Consider the following 24,359-nt stretch of genomic DNA (forward strand, 5'->3'; position numbering starts at 1 on the left):
TGTTTACGCAATTTAGAAATGGTTCTAGCCTAGAATTAATTCTGTCAGTTCTGCCTTAGAACAGTTTTGGACAGTTCTACCTTAAAACAAGTTCTTCTCTAGAACTGATCGTGACAGTTCTGCCCTAGGACTGATTGATTCTGTTATACCAAAAGAACAGTTCTAGGGAGTAAATGTTCTAGTAAACACATCATAGATACCAGAGTTTTAATAGTGAACGCCAAACGCGCGTTCCGTCTACAAAAGACTCATCAGTGACGATCGAATCACATAAGTTAATAAGACCAAATAAAGTACGAAGTTGAAGAGCACCAAAGAAAGAACTGTTTGTGAACAGTTCCTTATAAATATAATATACTGGCAGTTCCGAAGAGACTTTAGGAATGACCATAACTGTACTTAAATTCTTACAACAATATGCACCATTGAAAACAAAATCGCTTCGGAGGCATGAACTTTATAAAGTGTTGGGTTTTTTTAATATTTTTTACAGCACTAGGTCGATACCGCTGCTGTTGGACTATTTGTTCCCGAGGGTATCATCAGCGCAGTTGTAAGTACTTCGGTACTGACATGATTTATAACAAATCTTTCTTAAATTGTCCGTTTATTAACTTATAAATTATTAAGAAACTAAGGTTCTAACTCCCTCAGGCAAAGTTGACCTTAGATGAATTTGCATATTATTTTATGTACTTTTTGGCCATATAGCTTTTCAACTGTTTCGGTTCTTATACATCCCTGGCTTTCAAATATTTGGCTATGAGCGTGCCTGATGAAGGACACATGAAATTTATAAAGTGTTGGTTTTTTTGGACAACCATGAAACAACAATGACTATCATTAAATAGAGAGAAACGATATGGAGGGTGCAATAAAAAACATAATAGTTCAACAAAAGCAGACGACACCATAGCTAAATAGTAAAAAGAGACGAAAAGACAAACATCAATGGCAAAACATTGCACAGAAAAACTAAAATTAGTAAAACACTAACCCCAACAAAACCAAAACAAACTTAGATGGTCCGGAAGGGTCAGCTTTTTCTGCTCCAAAAATAACCTCCTTCGTGTGGTACTCTTGTTAACATACATTAATGAGTCGTATCCAGTCTTTAAGCACATTTTAAATAGCTGATTGATAAATACTTCTGGTCTAACTCTAAGATCTGGTCTAACTCTAAGACATCATTAAATTAAAAAAAACCGTCGCACATGTAAATTAAAGCTTTCACCGAGCATCTCATTGTGTCCTCAATCTAAGTTTCATCAATTAAACAAGCAATTTCGACTTATATCTGCACCAAAAATATATTTGTTTTGTGGTGCTTGGTTGATATTTGATGAATTGATAAATACCTCTTACTATCATTTATTTCGATTGTTAAAGAAACTATCATAATTTATCTTTTAAATTGTTGTTACCGTTTCAACATTATTTTAGTGCTAAAAATCATGTGGATATCTTGGACAATCTACATTCCTTTGTATACCTTCATCTCCGTTCATAATGTTGGCTTCGAAACTGCCAAATACGTAAAATGTGCCTTGATTAAATGGTATTTCGATAACTCTCGATAAATCCGAATTAAATTATATCTTTTGCAGTTTTTATATAAAAAAATTGAATATAATTAGTATTTCGTAGTGTCAGAACAATTACAGGGGCAATAACCACTGAATTATTCAAACTCTCAAATTTGATTTAAGATATACTAAAAGTTAATTCTGAACTGTAAAAGTTCAATGGAAAACAATACACAATATCTGGTCAACATAGGCCCGTAGTCCAAATTAAGATTTTAATAAACGTAATTTATGTTTAACTTGTAAATTATCATGTTAGGATTTCGTTATCATTAATTAATTTAAAATTTTACTGTATTTCATCAACACACAGATTTGGTTCGGCAGATTGGCTGTACTGGTAGAATTATTATTAAAAATATCCTAATTTTAACGATGATGTTGTTAATAGAGCTCATAAATTTAGATACAATCCATGTAAACTCATTGTACCTGTTCCAAGTCAGGAGTCCGTAATTCAGTAGTTGTTCTTAGTTCATGTCTGTCATATTTATTTTTCTTATATTGTATTGTTATTTTTTAGTTGTTGGGGCCTTTTATAGTTGACTATTCGGTATGGGTTTATCTCATTGTTGAAGGTCTTCCGGTGACATATAGTTGCTTATATCCACGTTATTTGAACCCAGTTGATAGTTGTCTCCTCATCTTTGCGATGGCAAAAAAAAAAGACGACGAATACACAAACAAGTACATAGAAAACTAAAGGCAGTGCAAGCCAATCATACATCAGTGATGATTGCGAGCTTATTTGACAAAATTGAACGACACTGACTGCTAATAGGAAAATATTATATCAATATTCCGCTTTTATTATTATTTGAAACAAAGCCGTAGCTAGTGCAACTTTAACCGTCTGGAAACACAAATAAAGAAAAATGAAATAACCAAAAATAAAGATAAAATGCCCATTATTTTTATTGCTCGATGCTTTCAGGTCATAGAGTATTTGTATTAAATCTGAAAAGACTAGCTATGGCTATCTCAACGCAGATTAAAGAGTGTCATTTGAGAGGAATAAAAACATGACGAAAACTAAAACGTTGAATTCAATTAATCTTCTTTATTTGTTTTAGCAACAGTGATATCATTCACAAGTTGAAAGATATTTTACTAATCCACTACAAAATGGAATTTACCTGGATATGATAAGGTATGTAAAAATCAATTAAAATTTCTGATGATGGGCTCCAGCTGATGTTCCAAACAAGTAAGCACACTTTTCAAATTAATTTACCTTCGAATAGTAAATGTTAGTACGGAAGCTCTAGGAAGTCGTCATGACATATACATTTACATGTAATTACGGGATGAAGTAGCCAATAATATTAAATTCACTTTGAATCCATTCCGTTATAGCTGTATCGACATACGATCTAAAGAGATGTTTAAAAATATCCCAGAATTGATCAAGCCATACTTCAGTGTCTTCCCGATAAAATGAATTAAATGTAAATTGAAATTGGACTTGGTCCATTTCACATACAATGCAATCAACAAAGTGAGTGTTTAGATAGGTTGATTAATTGCTTTGGTCATAGGGTTGAATTTGATTGTCGGAGTAGAAAGATTTGAAACTGATGTAAGAGCCATATATTGATTGTCCGTCGTTTTTCGAACAGTATATGACAAATATTTCGTAAATACCAAAACGACGAAGACATGGTATAGGGTCGTAGTCAATAAAAGAACAAAGTTTAAACTTTTTTGCATCACACACAACTTCGATGTTACATAATATTTGATACCAAAAATGGCTTTAAGCACACAGATCACACAATAAATGCTTTTTTTCGTGTGCTAAGTCATTTTGTTGAACAAAATTAAGATTTTTAAATTTCTTTATTAAAATCTGTCATCTAAAGATGGCATATTCCATAAAAAGCAGATATGCAACATTATTTCGATGAAATATTTAAACTATCATCTTACAATTGCAGCTCGAATCAATTCCAATGTATATATTTTATCAGTTGAATAATTGGAGAGTATGAGTCGACCTCTAGATACCTTTGGTGTTGAGCCGTTTAGTTACTGCCTACGTCATGTTTACCCAAACAATTACTTTAATAGGGAACTTGATGTAACAATGTATATGCAGTATTGTAAAATTGTCACTACTGCTTTGAGTCTGGTAGAAACAGACGGAAGTTTATTACCCGGTACCAAATAATCTATATTAATAATCAATACCAGTATTATAATAAAAGTTAAGGGAACAGTCCAACGGGAATATCTTATGTGCAGTTAAATTTTCAAATCTTTGGTAGAACATACAACAAACAACACAAAAGGTTAGCGAACAGCTGTGTAGACTAATCGTGAAAGATCATAGTGTACTCCCAAATCCAATGTGTATGCCCTTAGTCAGGAACCTCGACAGTGGTTATTTATATTAAATACATTTTTTTGTCATTGAGGATTTGGTGGCGACGCCTGTACATTGTTGTCTTTGTTGACTCGATGATCGATTCATGGTATAGACACCTGTCTATAATTGAGGCCATATGTTGACCGATAATAACTGTTTCGATTGAATTGCAATGTTTGGTTGCTGACATAAACAAATGATGAATTACTGTCATTTTAGAACTACATGTATGTATGAATGGGATGTTACAAAATGTTGGAAATCTGTAATATCTTATTACTTTAACCTTCATTCTGAAATGAGAGAAAAGACATATGTCAAATGAACTAAGTTCCTTTAACCTGGGAAAACATTTTTACTTGAGTGCCTCTTGCTGCATGCAAAACAATAAAAAAAAATCCCTAAACAGTAAAAAAAAAACATCAAAGGTATAGCTTATTACGCCAGACACACGTTTCGTCTACATAATACTCATTAGTGACACTTGAATCAGGGTAGTCGGAAGGCCAAATCAAATCTGAAGTCGAAGAGCATTGACAGCCAAAAGATACCGAAAAATTGTGCCAAATACAGCTAAAAGACATTTAATAAGATTCCATAAACATTTGTTATCGTTTCTGAAGTGTGCTAATATAATGGGACTCTCATTTCACTAACTGACTATATCGCTTTTTTCCAAGTGATTAAATATTCGTGTCCAATACTACAAATAATTGAGGACGATATATTCTTTCCAACGCGTGTTCTGAAGTGGAATGATTGCGAAGTAATGAGAAACAGTTGGTTACCGAGTGTTACAACCTTAATACTAAAACAGGATAAAATCAATCGCCCCATCAGTTATGAAATACTATTTCCAATTAAATTGGGGTCTTAAGTTGGTCAATTGAAGAAACAAATGTTAAATCCAGAAAAAAATAATGACTATAATGATGATAATTAAAAGCATATTGAACTTTCTATTGCTGTCTTCTTACAGTATATGTTCATAGTTGCATTTATGCAAGAAAAATGTGCAGTATGCGTAAATGAAGCGATAAAGATTTTAATAGTGAATTTTCCAAAACACCGATTGAATTATGCAGATATTTATCGCTTTCAACGAAAAGAGATATGCTACTTTACATGTGACCTTGAAAAATATAACATTTTCTGAGTTTAATTGAACACTGAATCAATTTACATGTAATTTGGAAAGTTTTATGTGAAATTTCTCTCTTTAAAATGTGTGGTTATCATTTGTTTTATCATGTCATTGACCCCGACCCGTTGAAAGTTACTTGTAAAATGATGTTTTCAATTTTACTTATAAAATGGCTATCAGTTTGTTTAAATTTTGATCTAAATGGAAATATGTAAAGACAATTATAATATTCTAACTAGGTTCAATATACCCATTGTTTAATTCCCTGCAGTAGCAAACGACTACATACATTTATGTAGTCCAGTTCACATATCTATGTTTTTTTTTTGGTTTAAATGGTTAAACAAATAGAAAAAGTTAACAGGATTCTGGCTACAAGTGGGAAGTATCTGTGATCATCGGTGACACAGATATACCATCACAGTCAATTAAATCACGATTGCGTCCGGAAAATGTTTGAAAATATTACTGCATTTACGTAACCATCTGAACCCAATTACTTCAATTCGCTAATTTATAGTTTGATATAAATAAAGGGTTCTTTTCCTATTGAATTCAAATTATGTACAAAATTACTCTGTGGATCGTGTCCTTCTGGACATTTTATCACGTTGCTGTAAAACATAAACTGCGTAGTAAATCCATCGATAGAACAGTGAAAGACAGCATGATATACTTTGTTTCTGGTAATTGGAGGTTTTTGTCAGGAACTGCTAGCATTTCTTGTCACGGGATTGGGTATCATGACTTATAGGTATTGGTATTTGCTGCCTTTCTGTTAAGTCAGTGGCATTCTGGAGTAAGAACAAAGAATGAATAACTCGCAATTCCAATGAGACACGTCTTCCTGCAAATCTTGCACGTAAAATAGTTCATCATGTCGGTCTAGTACACAACAGGATATCTTCATAATTATACATAAGCATGTTTTTGTCATAGATGTGTTTTAAGTTTTGATGAATAGTGTTAAGAAGTCACCAATTACATTTTTGTAATCTACAGATGTAGTTGCTAACTTTTCTAGAACTTTGTGACATGCATGTATTTAGCTTCAAAAACTAAAGATTTCGGGCGTACCCGATGGCGTCATTCCAGAAACACATACATATACTATGTAGCAATGAAATATGGATCAGTGAAATCCCAATGCGACATCCGTAGTATTTGGTCGGTTTGTTAAACGATTTTATACAAATTATATGTTGAGGTCTGGTTCATTTATTTCAACATATAATGCCTAAAAAACATTTCACTTCGTTGTTCTTTTGTGTCATGACACACCTTTTTCTTTTAATTAAAATCGAGGTTTTGTATTAATGCGAGTATATTTAACTTGTCGTTCGCACAAAAGTTGTATAAGGTATATATACTGGGAATAACTAGACAATTGATTTTCTTCATTTGGACCTTTTAATGGGATTTTTATAATTGATACTTTATAGTTGTCAACGGCTGTTATAAACTGAAATTGGGTAGGCTTATTAAACTCAAGAATTTGTTCAGCAAGTGAAAAAAAATTATAAGGCTAATGTTTATATATCACTTTTTTCCTGAATTATATTGATAATCACACATTTTACATGGGAAATCATTTTGTAAACAATTGATTTATAATAACACATCCCACATAAGTGTGATTTTCAATTAGAAAAGTAGCATCTGAAACCAGAAAAAGCTTTTCGATCATGCAAATTGTGATTTCACGTGAGATAATCAGATTAAAAGATCTGAAATTGATCGTTTATAAATGTAACAAAAAAATGCTGAAATGTTTGTACATGTAATTGATTGTCTATGTTCACATGAACGTAAAGGTATAACAAAAGGCAGAAGACTTAATTAAATAGTCGAGTTACATAATGGCTAGGTAAGCAATAGACGACGATGATTAAAATGTCATTCCCAATAGGAGAAAAAAGTTAAATTACAAAAATACCGAACTCCAAGGAAATTTCAAATCCGAAAGTCCCTTATCAAATGGCAAAATCCAAAGCTCAAACACATCAAACGAATGGAAAACAACTGTCGTATTCCTGACTTGGTACAGGCATTTCCTTATGTAGAAAATGGTGGATTAAACCTGATTTTATGGCTAGCTACACCTCTCACTTGTATGACAGTCGCATAAAATTCCATGATATAGACAACAATGTGTGAGACATAATGGATAAAAATGTCAAAAAAAGGGGTACAGCAGTCAACATCTTGTTATAATCTTAATCACTATAAAAACAAACAAATATATAAACATAGAAATACAAAATGGCATATAGGCAATGCACATAAGCAAAAATGAATGACACGAATACAAAAAATGACCACAGCACAACAACACAATATAAAATATTGGAAAACCCCAAAGTAATGTTTATTTTGGCAATGCTGGTATTTGAAAAAAAACACCTCCATATTGCCTGATGAATATGCAAAAGATATTGGTTGAAAATTACGAAAGCAAAACAAGCAGAAACTTCGGTACCCTTGGTAAAATATTGCTTCTAATGAAGCAGTACAACAGTCCTAAAATTTCGGAAAACTTAAATATTTCAATTATGTGTACTAAAAACTTTAAAAGTGACAAAACATTTCTATGAAGACTCAAGTATTCGACTAAAAACTAAGGGATTTGACTGTAATAACCCATACAATTAGAATGATTGTACAAGTCATGTTCAATGTAACCGTGTTTCAAATATTAGAATATCCTTAAAATTTAATGATAATTCATGTTTTCTATTACAAGATAAATAATAACGTATTTAGATAGTCAATGATGTATTATATATTTGCATTTTACATTATAAATTAGCTCTTAGATTCTCTTCAACAACACACGAAATACGTAAAGTAAGTATAAAAAAGACGCTTAAGATACCAAGGGGATATTTAAAGCTCATAAGTCAGACAAAAACTGACAAAATCATGTCAAAAAACGAAAACCGACGAAAAGATAAACAAGTCCACAAAACACTACCGGTATATAGGAAACTCAAAACTGAGCAACACGAACGCCATCAAATATCAGGCGCCCTAGAACGGAGCACAAATTATCAATACAATTAAGAGTTTGATATCAATGTAAAAATGACAAATTTGGTACATTTGACGTGTTTTTCTTCGACTAACATCTAAATGTTTCGAGTAAAATATTTTGAAAGTCAAAGGTATACAGGGAAACAAAATTACTAAAAAGGCGTATAGAACAACTTCATATCTATTTTAGCGGAGGGAATATGATGTTGTTATACTAGAAATAATAACGAATCACTCTTTACAAGGCCAATAATGATTTTAAAGTTTGGAAAAAAAGTAAGATAACAAAAATACCAAACACCAAGGAAAATTCAAAACGGAAAGTCCTTTATCAAATGTCAAACTCACAAGCTCAAACACATCAAACGTATGGAAAACAACTGTCATATACCGGAATTGATACAGGCATTTGAAACATGATAATACAAGTACACAAAATTTTCTCAGGGTTTATATATAGTTATATAGTTACGTTTATGTAATGCTTATATAACGTTGATATTGGTTTTTTTTCAAAACTGTGCAAATATTTAAATTTGGAAATTATACATCAACATTCAACGGGAATGCAACTCATAGCTGTATTGTTTTAGAAAAACTAATTGACGACATAGCTTAAATATTTATCTTCATGCTACATAAAACTAATAGCTTACAACGTAGTGCAATAAATCTGTTCAAACGAGAAAATAAGTCAGTGGTGGTGTTTGAAGACGTGCTAATATATTACGTAATATATGTTTATCAGTTTGAATTAATGTTCTTTTTAAGAAAAAAAATCACCCTAGTTTAAACTATGACTGCCTGCGAAACAACAATCCATTACACCGACGAACGGGCATGCACTTGAATATCTACATGTCAAACATCTGCTTGAAACTTTAATCGCAAACATGTAGTTGGTTGTGATGAAAATGTATAATCCAAATCTTCTACGATACACTTTTTAAGAAAAAAATGTTAATGTATATTTTTGGAAGAAACAATTCACTTGTTCTCGTTTGAAATAAGTCTTTTTAATCTTTAGTAGAATACTCGGACTCGATCTTACATTGCATGCCACGATACGCTATTTATCCAATAAGATAATTTTGTCCTGAGCATGCATGGAATGTTTGCCTCTGCGCGTTATAATCACACGTTAATTGATAATATAAATACATACTGTAATCAAAATTTACACTTTGTAGTTTGAACCAAAGCATGATGGGGAAATATATTCATCGTTTGGGAGCATAAAAAACGAAAAGAACAAAACAGCATACTGTTCTGTCTTTAATAATATAGTAGACATACATGGTTTGAACGTATCCCTTAAACCATGCCCGTACACAAGCACTGGCTACATGATTCTCTCGAGGACTGACAGCTTACCATCAGAGATGCCGTACGGGTGCACTATGTTAAATTGTTAACTTAGGGTACGATCATGTTAAACAAATCTCTCTGCTTTAAGTGTGCTATTAGTACATAAGTGAAGTAATGCTTTAATTATCGCACTATACCTATTTTCAGTTTACGTTTACGCAGAATTATTGCTGTAATCAACTCATTTGGACTCTTTTGGATAGTTGTCTCATTGGCAATCATGCCACATCTCCTATTTTATATTGTATCTATACTATTAGATGAGAAGACCTCATTTTGTGTGTCGCTTCTCTCCCTTCCACAATAAATAAATCATCATGCCTCTGTGTCCTATAGGTACCATGCATAGTCGCATCTGTCATCCTCGCTTATGATTATTTCTTTTGGGTTATTTTGGGAGAAAAACGAAAATAAAGGCGTCCGGAGATAGTTTCCGTCATCTTTTAACTTTTAACTCATAGACGAGACTTCCGTTTAAGACTGTTTAAAATTACACATAATATTTTCATAGCCATAGGTACTTGGGGACAGAACAATTATTTTCGTGTTTTTCTGTATACTATGAACATATATATACTATAAATAAAGTGTATTTGCTATTTACTATCAATTACAAGTTTACTATCCACGGCGGTCATTGACATATTAAATAGAGTCTCTATATAATATAGCAATGACCGCCGTGGATAGTAAACTAGGAATTTATATTAAATAGCAAATACACTTTATTTATAGTATATGTATGTTCATAGTATACAGAAAAACGCGACAATAATTGAAATTAATAGAAAACAAAAAATAACGGATTTTGGAAAAAAGGGGGAGGGCTAAAAACAAATTGTCCTGTCCCCAAGTACCTATGACTTTTGATACCTTTCCTAAAATTATCCAGTCATAAAATCTTTTACAAAAATTCATCCTACAACAGTTTACATACTTTCAACCATGCTCTAAATGCCCGCGATTTCGCGGGTGTGTTCTAGTAAGTTATTAAAGTAGTTCACAGTAACATAAAAAAAAGTTAAAGTAAATTATTTAGATATTTTACAATGAAAATTGTATCTTTTCAGGGTGTCGTATCGCTTTACATCCATAGTCAGTTTCTACACTAAATATGTACCCTCTTTCTTCACAACAGAGGATAATGAGAAATGTCATAACAAAAGTTTGTTCAGAGTCTCTTCATTCCCCAGATTTTTGTTTATGAAATATGTTTTCTTTGAATATAATAAACATGTAAACAAAAAAACATTTTCTTCCAACATTTTGAAAATATTTGTGGGTTCAGGCAAAAGAAAACAAGACCAATACCGGGTCTCGACCTGCATCGCCGCTTGCAATTGATTGAGGCAACATGTATTGGAGCATAACTGAGCATTTCTTTTTTTTTTGAAGCCAGGAAAATTTTGACGAAATTCTACCCAAGGTCTTTCGGACGGACGGATAATGCTTTCACCGTTAAAGGGCATAAGCTACGAGAAAAAAAAACAAATAAAATTTGATTTCTTTTTGTTCAATCATTAATGAAAGTGATATAGTGAAATAATAATTCGCTTTTAGCAGCCAGTTTGGTTCAATTTTGTCAAAATAAGCTAAGAAATATCGCTGATGAATTATACACTTGCAAGTGAATAATTCGACCTCATTAAATCCGTATTCATGTGACCTTTTATTTAACTCCTTAGCTAGAGATGGGTTACGCATAGGCGTGTTCAACAATTAAAAGGATAAGAATGTCAACATTGAAAGTGAAACAAGGATAAATCACTTGATTGACTGATTCGATCCACAAAAACTCATTCTTATACAGGTAAAAACGATGATTAACATATTTGTTTGATCTATAATATGAAATCAAACAGACCTAGAAAAATTCAATTGCACGTGTTCGCTATTTATTTATATGTATTTTTATGTTTATATCGGGTTATATGACCTTCTGCAATCTTCGGAGGTCACTTTCGATGGTTAATTAGATGGCATCTAGACTTAAATACACACGAAATACGGATACATATTATCTAGTCTATGCATTGTTAATTGTTCATTTTAGACTTTTTGTAAGTTGGATATACGTTTAAGTAGGTTATAAATCAAATATGAGAATTTGAATCAAATCGGTGAACATGAATTTGACATCTAATGCCCCTTTAATATATATATAAAAAAAACATGTTTATAACATTATTTAATAATCATGAATTTTTTTTGACATTTTGACAATGTTTTGGGGGAAACATTTTTATAAAGTTTAATAAAAAAGAGTGTTTTTTCGCCATTCATTGACATATTTTTATATATTTTTACAGTAATTTTTAATGATGACATTTTTATGACATTTTCATGACATTTATATAACATTTAAAAAAAATATTTGTATTTGCTGGATTGAAATTTAATACCACTACAATGACTTCAAAATGCAACACGAAAGTCTGATTGAATAATAAGCAAGAATTAGGAACATAAAAGGTTTGTATTTCCACCAGGACATAATAAGTACAGAGAGCCTAATGGGTTGTAATTTCTTTCTTACGACAATAACCGTTCCTTTCAATAGTACTCCAACCGCGAAATTAAAGCATTATTTCTACTCTTGAGAAGACATGATTTTGCGAGACAGCGGTAACAATCCAAATTTAATTGAACTCTCGTATTGATTGTAACCAATTTGAACATAATAATAAATCATTATAGCAATGTTTTAGGCGATTTAAAGTTGTGCGTTGCTAGTACAATAATTAAGTGGCAGTAGTTAGAAGATACACTTTGAGATTGTCCATCTGGATAATAAGCATTTAGAGATGATTTGCAATGTTGATAAATACTTAAGAATAAACACTTCAAAGAAAATTACAAAGTATCGACTCCATCTAACAAGAAAGCAATAAAATGACCACAATACAGACTGCACAAAGAATAGAGCAGATGATTATATTGCACAAAAAAAACAACACCATTTTAACTTAAGTAGAGCAGGTAACAAAAACTAATAGAATAATGTTTTCTAAGAATGACAACACATAAGTTCAGGGAAACATTTTTGTCATCAATTAGTTACATTAGATCACCTACCATTGGGTATCTACTGTAAAACGACGTAAATATTTCAACATTCCGATAACTTGATAATAAAAAAAAGATGATTTATTTAACCTCTTGTTTTTTTCTCTCTTTAATTTGCTTTCATAGTCTTTAGTATTTGATATTATGTTCTGTTATTTGAAAACATTTTTTTGGAATTGTAATAAAACCAGACAGGATGCTAAGATCCTTTTATAGCATCTATAAAGAGATACATACTTAGTACTGTTAGCTGTGGTTGTAGTGATATCAATTAACATTAAAAAAGATACACAACAACAGTGCTTGGAAACATTGACGAATCAACACGACTTGAAATCATTAAGTATTATTCATCCAAAAGTATCATGATTTGTCACCAATCACCTATAGTTCTAGTGATAATCGTTTGAATAGAATCGCCAAAATAGGCCAGTACATTTGACTTTTATTTACAAGCGACGAAAGTCGAGCTAAGTTGAGGTAGAACTACTTTGATGTTACTTTTCCATCAACATAAACCTTATCAACTTATTCCCACTTTCGTGTAGGTAGAAAATTGTATGGAGAGTTTTCATTATTAGACATTGTTTCCGAAAAAACTCATCAAAATTTACAAAGCTTATTATATTGTACGCCTAAACGAGCGTTCGGCTACAAATGACTCATAAATACCGCTCGAATCAAAAAAGTTTAAAAGGGCAAATAAAATACGAAGTTGAGCATTGAGGACCGATAATTCCGAAAGTTTTAAAGTTGCCAAATACAGCTATGGTAAGTTATTTACACCTATCTTTAACACTAATTTCACGTTCCAGTTGATTGTATGATATTTTTGATTCGAGTTTAACCTCAACTATTGCTCCAGTGATCAGGTTGGGTTTTGTGATATCAAGCTTGTTTCTTAGTATCTTTTAATACAATAATAAATAATATTTGGCATGTGGGTTGGTTGTTAGGATATAGGTCAGTAGGACCATGACTTATAAAACATATTAAAACAATCAGAATATATTTTAAACTATACTTAGTTCTAGTGTTATATAAATATTTTATCAAGCCATAAAATAAGTTTTCGGCTTTATCTATTTTGATATTAAAGGGATACATGTAAACCAATATAGTTGAAATTTTGTTTAACGATCTTCGATCTGTAAATTATAGTGGAGTAATTGGATAGCACTCTGTTCACGAGAAAAACGTCTTGTCTAATTTCGAAACCCGTACACTATTTATATTTAAGTTAAATTTATGTAAAAGTCAAACTTTATTCATGAACAGGAATTTTAACAGACACATTTATTTCTTTTTTAATGTATTTCTGACTATTGATGCTCGAAACCAAATATTGGAAATCAAAAAGCATTAAATGTTAAAGTGGAATGAACCAACCTAAAGACCACAAAAGGACGCCAACTGAAATAACAGTTAGGGAATACATGTAAATCAAAAGGATAACACTGGATTTTAACGAATTAAACTTCTTTTGACGACTGAAATTTTTGAAAGTATAAAAATCAAAATAATTTCATGCAAATACAGAAGCACTGACTAGATGACTTGTTACAATGTATAACTAGGGAGGGACTCTGTGGGATTTTTTAAAATGAAATACATACAGAAAAGGCATATTTTATTTGAAACATATAAGTGGTAGAAATAATATAGGACCAAAGTTTTCATTTTTATTTTTGACCTTTGACCCCAAGCATTTTCCTGATATTCATGAATATATACATTTTGTCTGCCAATGTTTCAATTTACAATAAAAACACACTTTAAGACTTGGTAATATAGCTACCACAGCACACATCATACCCAGAATGGGCAGAAAGGATGCAAAAACTAACTATTTTTTATAGCGTATGATCATTATACATGAAAATCTTATTTCGCACAGGAAAATACTGGAAACTTGAACCACTGTGGATTCATTTATTTTCGTGGGTACCAATTTTCGTGGATTGAGGAAAACTTGCATTTTCGTGGATATCTAATTTAGTCTGCATACATTCCTTTAGAAAATTTATAATTCGTTGAAATTTTGAATTCTGGGTCCACTGTACCCACGAAATCCACGAACATTGGCATCCAACAAATATTAATGAATCCACAGCAGTTAACAAAAAACATTGAAAAACGAAATTTTCAAATATTTTGATTTTATTTTTAATTTTACATGTAGTATAATTATGACCAAATGACTTAAACACATATAGCATTTTCTTGTTTTAGAAGTGTATCAAGTATTTTGTAAGGCTACCATTGTTGGATATAGATGTCGGTTTGTTTGTCAAGTGGAAGAACGGACCCTCCCCCACATCCACCCCAGTTTTTCTACCATTTTTTTAATATAACAATGAAAATTAATTTCAATCTTTCTTTCCTTGTGAAACCCTCTACATCAACCATGATGATTTCAAGATATCAGGCAGTAATAATAGATGAAGCACAAAAATCATAACTTGAAGCAAAGTTGCATGTCTTTCTTTTCGACCCCTTTGAGTTAAAATTTGCAGTAAATATGAAAATCAAATTATGTTTTCTATGTATTGTGTGCGATTTTGTCCCATGTACATTTACTTCATATCCGTTCATTTTCTATGTGCATAATAAATATTATACGTGCCTGCATTTGTGTAATTTTTAATTAATTTTGTTGTTTTGTTGCTGTCTTGTTGCGTTATACAACTCCTTTCACTCTTGAGTCAAGATGAAAATTTATTGCAATTTGTTTCATGACCAGTGGCAAATATTTCAAATACATTCAAGATGAGAAGATTCAAAAGGTAGGTCTTGTTATAGGGATTTATCGGGGAATTAAGAGAGGAATTTCAACAGCCACCAGCTGAAAATGTATGTATAACGAATATGAACAGAACTTTTCTCCCTTGCATTAGCATGCAGGCCCCACGAAAGAGTTGTTGCAAAAGTTCTTAACATGCTTTAAACGTGGAACTCTCTCTTCACGAGGCCTCTGACTCTTCCCTATTGTAACCGGACGTGGTTGCATATTCATACATCCCGCACAGCCAAACAGATTCTCCATTTTGGCAAGGGTTTTACTTGCGGTCGGAAGAAAACCATATTTCCATACTCCAGCCAGCATGGTACAGAAAATGAAAATAACACAGACCAGTATATACGTAACATATATATGTACAGCCACTCTTTCTTACATTCAGTTCAAAATATGAGCAATCTCATTATATGTTGTGAATAACCATGTATTAAATATGGCCATGTTAAGATATTATTATGCTGGTATCTTCCTCTGAAAATGGTAGAGCTAAATTTCCCTGAATATATTCTGGACTAGCTCCAAAGAGGCTTTATCATTACTAAAATTAAAAGTATGGTATCTTCTTGGGTATACTTTGAAAGTCTAACCACAACATTGTGACATTTCTTGAAAAAACATTTTAACTAATTATGGGTCATAGCTGCAACTATGTAGATTGTTACAAGTATGCACATGTACCACAACAATGGAGAAGAATAGTATACTTTAACAAAACCAATAAAATGAGAATGGAAACAGGGGATGGACTCAGAGACAACAATCCGACCAAAGAGTAGAAAAAAAAACGAAGGCACCAATGGGTCTTGAACACAGCAAGAAATCCTGCACCCCGCTGCCCCCTTAACAATAATGTTTACTAGTTTTTTTTAACTGGACGCCACACTAAACTCCGGAAGTAAAGCTATTTTTGATATTTCAGATACATATCAATTAAAGTTATTTTAAGGATGTCTTTCAATGCAAGATTTTAAATATCATTTTATGATATTTTGCCGCAGATATTGTTTTAAAACTGTCACCACCAACAATACATAGAACCGAATAACAATTTGAATCGGGAGATATATATGTAATGTGTAAATTTGTTTTTGAAATATTCAATTAGTATTATTTTAGACTCTAGAATACTTTGGATTTGTAACCTCCAAGTGAAATAAACTCTTTGAATAATAGAATGTTATTTTTTTTCAATATTCGATCGAAATATTTCAATACATAAACCTTTTGTACTTGAATAAATCTGTATTGTGGTGGATGAAAACGCCAACTATTTCACATACGGGAACATTTGCTCGTTACAGAATTATTTAAAATACTATTTTCTTGTCTTCAACATGCAAAGTGTTCGTGTTGGAGATTTATAAAGCAATGTGTAAATATTTTGCTTTACAAAAGGAATATTCAATATTTCTTTAAATTTATTAACATTAATTCATAAGTTTACTTACCCTTTCAAGTTGGACGCATAATTCAACAGTAATTCGTTATAAGTACTGTTCAAAAGCAGTAAAAGATCTGCCATAGTTCAGCTACATTTTGGTATACGTAGTATGTCTAAAAACAAATATATACATGTAGATATAAAACAAATGTTAATGATATCTTTTAGTATATTCTTTATTATAGAACATATTCTAAGGACAGTTCCGTACAATTGTTTTGCTATGTTTTCCTTTAGTATGTTCTTCTACGTCTCTTACTTATTTTGAATTCTATATAGGACACTTGGTAAATTCGGTGTAGTATCGCATTTTATTTTAAAAGAAGCGACTTTTAATTGAGTGGACATGGTTATTATGAGATAAGGGGTGAACATCAACGTGGCAGCAACACAGCAACACAAAAAGAGACATCTAGAGGCTAATATACGGTTTTCGTCAAATAATAGACTAAATTCTATACAATATTTCCAGCTCTACAACTGACAACAATAGCTTTTTACTTAAAGGAAAAATGTTATAATAATAATCATGCATATGAAAATTCATCGTAAACGAAAGCAAGTAATTTTATTTTTCAGTCCGTTTTAATATCTGAAAAAACTTAAGAATGAGCAACACAAGCATTGAAAGAAACCGGGGACGAACACGGGTGGTCCAGAAGGGTAACCAACTCTTGTTTTACTATTGACACCCGACTTGGGTACCTGGGTGTAAACAAATGAAAAAAAAACTGAGATTGATACATACAATGTTAATGTAATGTTTCTTGTTATCTGTTTTATGTACCTGTATGAATATTTTATTGTGTAAATATATGTAATTGTATGTGGTGAGACTATAATAAAATATTGAATCTACATATAATGATACATTCGACCCTCGTATGGAAAGATATTTTATGTTGCTAATGACAAGTAGAAACCCAGTGATCAGTCATTAACGAGGACTGAAGGTTGGGATAACGGCTACGGAATAACTCTGTGATCATCTGTGACACAGATCTTCTATAATTGAACTGGGGACCGAACAATGCTGATAATTCACGCAATGTGGTCCTCAATTTAAAGAATTTAGTGTTATTTGGTCACTCGTATAACTTTCAATATTTGAAGTCTTGGATTAGTTATTTAATGAAACCTATATTTTTTAATTTAAAGACATATATTCAAGGTATCTATAATTATTTTCAAAATCATTTAAAAACAACGAAAAGCAAAGTAGAAACTGTTTTTTCTTGAAAATCACCCTATACTACGGAGAAAATATCAAAAAGTTTTCTTTGAAATGAACACATCTTAAAGAATTATCATTCGTGTCAAGACTTTATCATGAAAACCCCATCTGTATGTCTAGCAAATCAGATTGTCGATAGTAAGTTCATACCGTGTTAAACATCAATAAAATTTCTTATCCATATTCACAAAACTCTTTGAAAGAACATTATTCGAGTGTTTGAAACTATTGTAAGCGCTATCATTACTTTGTTCTGTACATAACATTTGGTTAACATTACGTCTTGTTGTTCATTATGTCAATAAGAATAGAAGGAGATGTATACTTCAATAAGGCAGCATTGAGGCAGCAACCCAACGCCACAAATTAAAAATAACGACATCTAGTGGGCAACATTCAGTCTTAAAACAATAGACATAATTTTATGTCCATATATATACAATTCATCAAGCTTTATACCGTTACGAGTCTATAAGAAATGAAAACAAGACGTTAGAAATGTCATGCGTCCGAAGCGCTTTTCTAGATTTACCTTCACCAGTAAAGCTCAAAGCCGAATATTTGAAAGCCAAGGATATATAAGAACCGAAACAGTTGAAGAGTTTTATGATAAAAAGGGACCTTAAAAAAATAGCCAAATCGATCTAAGGTCAAGTTTGCCTGAGGGAGTTGAAACCTTAGTTTCTTTATAATTTAAAATTTATAAACGGACAATTTAAGAGTTGTAAATAGATTAAATGAAAGGACCAAAGATCTACTAACAACTCTAAAGTCTCCAAATTACAAAAACATTAAGATATGACATGATGTAGTTTATAATGGCTAACAGTTTTTCAAAACACCCGTTTAGTCAGCTTCCCGTAAATAAGTATTATGCAATTTATTTTTACAATTATCGCAACTCTAGTTAATTTCATATAATTTATACTTGAGATTAATTCATTAATCATAGTGCGGATGATACTCGCTTCTATGATAATCTGTTATGTCAAATGTGTCGATAGCCACACAGAAATCGACACATAAACTAAACAAAAATAAGCTATACAGAACATAAAATAAAACTTACGCTGGCATAAAAACTTTGATTGTAGTTATTCTTCATGTACATTATTGATAAAAAAAACTATCTATTCCAAATAAATTTTAAGGAGTGAGTTCTTTAATCCAAAGTTGACAATGTTTCAATAACAACCATGACAGATCGCTGAAGTGAGCAACACGACCGTTGTTACAAAAGGATCATGATCTGTCTACCATTCAAGAAGCACCGGAGATTCGCGATGGTATCGAGATGTTTCTATTTGCATAAGAGCGATTATATAAGTTTTTTTTCGTGTATTTTAGGAATGTTGTCTTAGATTTCTTCTTTTGTCCGGAATATACTCAGTCTTATCTGTTTTAGCCAAGAATTGGTGATAATGAACTAACAGATTTCTTTTTAGAAGAAATTTAAGATTGATGACGTTGTAAGAAAAATCTCCATGCAAACAAATTAAGTTAAATTTAACAATGCACGTAGAATACGGAATGCATGCAAATGAAATTGAAATATAGTTAAACCACTATACATATGTAGTGTTCATCGCATTACGAAGTGTCAAATCCGAAACAATATGATATATATTGTAAGTATCTATTGCAGATATATGGGCCTTCGTATATATAAACATATATTATATGTAGTACGGAAATCATAAACTGCTGTATAAATTAAAAGGAGATGTTAGATGCATGCATATACCAATGAGACAATAAAAAAGGGGGGAAAGAGATACAAAGGGACAAAAAACGAACTATGTAACTTATTTACTTAACACGAAATAATGCAAAAAGGGAAACAATGAAGTAATTTGGAACGTTCATTGTAGTCATTCCACATTTATTATCTCATTTACATGTACCCAACATCTCCTTTATACATAATACGATAGTTTGTTATTGTACGTACACTCATTTATCTCATCTGCAAAGCGCGTCAAGGAAAATGTCCACATAAAGAACGGAATTAAAATACTGATACAATTTACTCTTCAATATTTAAGAAACAAAATATGATATGCTTAAGGAAATTATACGTAATGCGCAATTCAAAACAGGACCAGTTCGAGTAAAAACTTCGTGTTTAAAATCTCAATCAACAGACTTCCTTCAAGTGCATATGAAAGAAACAAATTATTTTACTGTAAAACTGTTTCCAATCTTGTTAAATGTGTAAGTGCCAAACCAAGCCTAAAGAAGTTTAATTGGTGAATTGAATGACTGTCAAATATTATGATAGAAGGCTAAGACGTCCTTTGATAATTGGAAATTAACTTTGAAAAGCTTTGTACTTCAAATTTGAAATATTGCAGAAAATCGCAATTTTGTAAATTGTTGTTGCTGAAAATAAATGTTGCTTTTAAAACTTGTAAGGAGGAATGACTGGTGAATATAAATAAGAATATTTAGTCATATTAGGTTATATTAAATATTGTTTCTAATTTTCAAACAAGTAGCCGATGTATTAAATTTACTGCATGGCACTATTCATAATTATATTATCAGGTTATATGAGAACGCACGTTATCCAGAATTTTAAATAGTCAACTTTTGCATTATATTTGTTTGTATAGCGTGAATAAATGTCGTTTTTATATTCTCTAGAAATTGATGAGAGCTTTTAACAACATTTTGAGTTACGAATTAACAACAAAAACTTATGAACACTATTATAAATTATAAGTGACACTTTTACAATAGAAGCTCTGTTCATTTACCCTTTTTCATGCAGTTTTATGGAAATAAAATTTACATGGCGCCAAATATATAAGATACTAACTGAGAGCAATTTTAATGTTGGAACTAGAAGTAATATAACGTGATTGGGGAATGGCCCTTATTACTATGAATATAAAGCTTTTAATCTATTTTGAAAATGAATATATCATACAATCATTTTCTTAACAGTCAAGCATGTTAATTGAAACAAGTTGAAGCCACATTGCATTGACTTTTTGTGCAAAGTCTAATTGAAAACTTGCATATTGTATATTAGTCTACGAAGTCAGCGAAACCTTTTACTGGTTTTCTGTATGGATTTTGCCATAAATCATATGTTCCGCCATGTCATTTTTAGAAAAAATAAATATATCTGGTTAACAACAAGCTAACATACAGCTTTTCATGATTTTGATTTCTAATTTTTTACAATGAGTTTGAGAAAAAAACAAAACGTATTCAATTTTTTCTTTTTATAGTTCTGTTTCAAGTTCTGTGGCGTGTTGTGTTTTAAAATAATAAATTATCAATAAATGAATGATCCATTCACGAGTTAACAACAACAAAACTGCAGTTCCAAGAGGTTCCATTGTTGTTCACTTAAAAGCGAGCTACGTGAACTTATAAAAAAGCAAGCATCTGAAGAATAGGGAAGACAAAAGTGAAAACTTAATTATGCGGCATTTGTGAAATTATTGGATTTTTTCGGGCAACAAATGATAGAATTTGTAGAACCATTCTCAAGATTTCACATACAATTTATTTATCCCGTATGCGTGCCTTCAAACGCAAATATACATCGCTATCGTTGAAAATATCAGGTATCGCTTATTTTATGCTTGGGAAAATCTTGATGTTACTGTTCATTTTGTAAGATATGAGCTTTTTAGTAAATCTTTACAGAGCTTTTAGTAACTGCAATAGGCCAGTGAAATATGCAATCCGACATCTACTGGTTATTCCTTGTATTTAATTGAAAATATTGTGTAATTCAAATCTACTCTAAAAACTTTTCCCATTCAATGAATTTGTTCTCGAAACGAAATACGATAAAATATTATGCTAGCCGAACTTTGCATCACTACCTTTTCTTAAGCTTCGCACAAATAATGTTTTTAAAAAATTACAAAAACCTACTGTCATTCTAAATAGAACGAAGTTTATGACACATCTTAAATGGAACATAAGCAACAGAAAGAAAGTTGAATTATTCATATATATTAGAAAATCTGGGATCCATTACTATAGACTCGGGTATGTATTTTTTTTTCTTCCAGTTAGAACATAGAATCCGGCAATTGTTTTATTACTTTTATACTTTTCAACAATGCTGAAAATTAATGTATGTAAAATGAGCATGTACAATGCCGTTTTTGTCCTGTTGCGTTCTTATCAATTTAAACGGCGTCTAATAAGACCAATTACTTGCACATATTAAATTTTAATATATATTTAGTTAAAGAAGACACAAATGATGTTGTTGTCTGTGTGTAAAAAGACTCCATAAATGAATATGCACTGCCAAATCACTTAGAAACACAGCATAAACACTTTTACGGACTTATAAATGACTCTTAATGGTAAAGCTTAAATAACGTATTCGAAAGTTTTATAGACGCCATCCTGACTTGGTTTAAACTTGTAGATAATAGCGCTATAACAGATGACCATAAATATGTTCCATTTGTCGTATCAACATTGCTATCCTCGTTTTGAATGATCATTGAATTTAGTTGCTATGACGGGTGCTACGTCTACTAATGGAAAAGGAGATTCTTTCCTTCCCTTCTGGAAAACATGTTTACCCTGGTATTCGGTGTGATTCAAATTGTTCAACATTTCGTTTTCTGCGTAGAAAAAGTAAAATGTGTCAATATTATTTACGCAGCTAATACATAGGCAAATTAAAAAAAAAATTTAAATAGAAAAAAAAAAAATAATTAAAAAAAATTGTACTCGAAATCAAACGCATATTTGTCTACTGGTTGACGTGTAATATTTCGTATCATGAATGAAAGCATTTGATTTTTTTTCATTAAATCTTGATTTGACGGCATGAATGACTACAGTTGCACTATTTGACATCATTTATGACTTTTCATTTGTATATATTTTAAAGACATACATATTGAAGATAAGGAACAAATCAATACAAGGGCAAAATTGTATTCGGAATGGCGAGGACCAATGCAATACTCGAGTTTGTTGTTGAATATCAAAATAGGAGAAGGTGCTTGTTGGTGAAGAACAAGAAATGAAGTATCTGATGTCGTTCATATTTTTAAGATTGTCTAGTCATGCAAAATATTACACATAGCAAAAAAGTTGTATTATATCTGCAAAATTGGCGCCAAAAAAGGTAGTGATAATTCATTTCTTTCTACTCCAAAGATTTAGTAGACAACCCGCGTATAAAGACCGTGGTAATGAATGTGTTATCCTTGCCTGCACACAGGAAATTCACAATTTGGCAATATAGGCGTCTTCATGTGGGCAGCAATATCCTTTGACTTAAAACTTAGTGCATATTTAAAAACAATTAAACGGTTGATCTTTATAAAGACAATATTTTGCAGCCACCTAAGTCAATATTATTGGCCGACAGAGGGAGATGTTTTAGCAGAACAAAACCCGGCCCATACAGCAAGGGTAACCATGGATTCATTTCTAACTCAATACAACACTTGTGATGAATGTATTGCCATGGCCTCAAAGTCGCCAGATTTGAACACCATAAAAAAAACTTGAAACGAATTTGATAAGACATGTCCTTCAATGCCAACCCCAACCAAAATCATTGGACCAACCCAGTCAAGCGTTGCAGCATAAATTGCAATGGATACCACAGGTCAGATTACAAAATTTGATTCGACCCATGCCAAGGAGATGCAGAATATTATCAGCTTCATATAATTGTCACCATAGATACTGACTTTAACGTCGCCAGAAATTTGCCTTATTCTTGAGGATTGTTTTTCTTTGTACATGTAAACAAATCTTTTTGAAGAACACGTCATAAAATTTAGAAAAATCCAAAATAATTTTCTCTTTTTGCTGAGTATATATATTTGAAGCGTCTTTTAAAGACTCTAGTCTGTAGACTGTATTAAATTGTCAAGGATAAATGGACTCCTTCGCACTTAAGCAAACTAATCGACGATGGTATGTTTTATAATTCATATTATCTATATTACTAAATGAAAAGAGTTGAAATTGGGTGTCGCGTTTTCTTCTTTCACATAAAATCCACGAATATTGTTTAATACCACAAAGAGGTAATGACCAGCGTAGTTTATTATGTGTTCATTTCAAGATCTTTTGGGGGTATTTAGGGGTAATAATCGGAAAAAAGCCAGTTCGTATCGACCGTCTTTCGCGACGTTCGGCTCTGAAATTAACGTGCCGTCATCATTTCCGTCATTGCACATCTGCCCGGCAAAATTAAATTTTATTTCGTAGCAGATACGGTAAATATTGACCTTACACTGAAACACTTTGTGATACACATTCCCTTGAAGGTCTCAGCAATTTAACAACAGATTTTTACACGTCAAGAGCT

The 24,359-nt window shown here is 31.6% G+C and overlaps 1 protein-coding gene across 2 annotated transcripts in view; it reads right to left on the reverse strand.

Moving 5' to 3' along the window:
* Positions 1-24,359, reverse strand: part of LOC127730341 (muscarinic acetylcholine receptor M2-like) — a 116,858-nt gene that overhangs the window by 42,510 nt on the left and 49,989 nt on the right. For both annotated transcript variants that reach the window (XM_052238709.1, XM_052238710.1), the window contains exon 3: positions 16,814-16,919. The gene's annotated coding sequence lies outside the window, so the exon portion shown is untranslated. The remainder of the gene's footprint in view (positions 1-16,813; positions 16,920-24,359) is intronic.

The sequence above is a fragment of the Mytilus californianus genome, unplaced genomic scaffold, assembly GCF_021869535.1.
Source record: "Mytilus californianus isolate M0D057914Y unplaced genomic scaffold, xbMytCali1.0.p SCAF_2, whole genome shotgun sequence".
NCBI lineage: Eukaryota > Metazoa > Mollusca > Bivalvia > Mytilida > Mytilidae > Mytilus > Mytilus californianus.